Below are 2,107 nucleotides of genomic sequence, written 5' to 3'. Positions count from 1 at the left end.
AAAAAAAAAAAAAAACCAGACTTGGACTGTTCACGGGAGATAAGCAGATAACCAGAACCCAGGGCTCGCTGGCTAGCTAGCTTAGCTCTAAAGCTGAGCTTCCAATTCAGTGAGAGACCCTGTCTTAAAATGTGGAGAGAGATAGGGGAAGACACCTGTGAGAAGACTCTGTCCTCTTCACATATGTACAACACACATACACACACACACACTAATTAATTAACTAATTAATTAACTAACTCACAGAATTTCAATGAAGAAATGGATCTAAACCTCAGATTCCTCCACAGGAATCAGCAATGAATTGAGAGAGTGGGACCGATGTGGGCAGCAGTGGCTCCTCTAGGAAGTCCCATATGCTCAGCTTCTACCAAAAGGGAACCTCAGACAAGCCAACAACAGGGCCAGGGCAGTTGGAGAAGCAAAAGAGTACAGGGATGATATCTGCCCATAGTCAAGCAGCAGGAGCATCTCAGGGTGGCTTAGACAATGGATACACTTTGTAGACGGATCAGAGCTAATGTACTAGGGTAACTGTTTGAGCCTCAAACATGGGTGAAGAGGATGAGGAGGCACACCATGTGAAGCATGCCCAAGTCAGGAGGAGGCAAGAAAGCCCGAGTTTCTTGTTAACTTGATACAAGCTAAAGTCATCTAAAAGAGGGACCCTCAGTTAAGAAAATGCTTCCACAAGACCAGACTGTAGGCAAGCCTGTGAGACATTTTCTTAATTAGTGATTGATGAAGAGGGCCCAACCCATTGTGGGTGGAGCCATCCCTGAGCTGGTGGTCCTGGGCTCTATAAGAAAGCAGGTTGAGCAAGTCATGGGGAGCAAGCCAGTAAGCAGCACCCTCCGTGGCCATGGCCTCTGCACCAGCTCCTGCCTCCAGGTTCCTACTCTGCATGAGTTCCTGCCCTCAATGCTTTGATAATGAGTGGTTATATGGAACTGTGAGTTAAATAAACCCGTTCTCTTCTGTGTGGTTTCAATAGGAATAGTCTCCATAGGCTCATAGATTTGAATGCTTGGTCACCAGGGAGCAGTGCTCTTAGGAGGTATGACCATGCTGGAGAAGGTGTGGCCTCTTTGGAGGAGGGGTGGGCTTTGAGATTCCAAGTGCTCAAGCCAGGCCCAGTCTCTGTCTCTGTCTCTGTCTCTGTCTATCACTCTCTTTTCCTGCTGCCTGTAGACAACTCTCAGCTACCCCTCCAGCACCATGTCTGCCATGGCAATAATAAACTAAACATCTGAATGAAGCCAACCCCAGTTAAGTGCTTTCCTTTATAAGACTTGCTGTGGTCATGCTGTCTCCTCACAGCAACAGATATCCTAAGTAAGATATTCCCCTAGTTCCTTCAGTCATAGTGTTTCATCACAGCAATAGTAAGAAGGCTAGGCTGACGCCATGACAGGTTCCAACTTGGCAGTTCAGGAGACTAGGCCTAAATCTCTGTTTCCAAGAACTGGGCAAGTCCAGGCCTCAGAGGCCTAAACTACTTCATCTCCTCCAACTCCAGACCCACAAGTCTCTCCGCAGCCTGAAGTTGAAGAAGCTAGCCAGTCTGGGGGTTAGCAGCCGTCGGAAGCCAAGGCTTTAGGTTCTTTGAGATTACTTTTATTTTTGGACAACAACCTACCAAAAAGTCTTCCCTGTAAATGTTTTGGTGTGTATCATAATGGAGTGTGAGTATGCGGGGCAGCAGCAGGGCACACCTTTAATTTGGGCACCAGAGGTGGGTAGAGCTCTGAGTTGGAGGCCAGCCTGGTCTACACAGTGAGTTCCAGGATAGCCAGGGTTACACAGAAACCCCATCTTGAAAAAATGAAAACATGTGGATGTGCATGGGCTGTGGCACAAATGTGGAGGTCAGTAAACAACCCAGGGTTCAGAATCCACCTTCTACTACTTTGAGACATGCTCTCTTGTTTGTAGTTGTATATATCAGGCTAGTGTTAATCCTCAGAGTCTTGGGAGAAAACCCAGTTCCACAATTACAAGTCAAATTTTGAGCAAGCCTTAATTAAATTCTGACCAGGATGGACTCTAGTCAAGCCTGTGACAAAAAGGAACTGAACTGAAATAAATGACTGGTGCCCTCTCCATT

Source organism: Mastomys coucha, unplaced genomic scaffold (assembly GCF_008632895.1).
Source record: "Mastomys coucha isolate ucsf_1 unplaced genomic scaffold, UCSF_Mcou_1 pScaffold12, whole genome shotgun sequence".
In the NCBI taxonomy this organism is placed as follows: domain Eukaryota; kingdom Metazoa; phylum Chordata; class Mammalia; order Rodentia; family Muridae; genus Mastomys; species Mastomys coucha.
Note: the sequence above shows the minus strand (reverse complement) of the source record.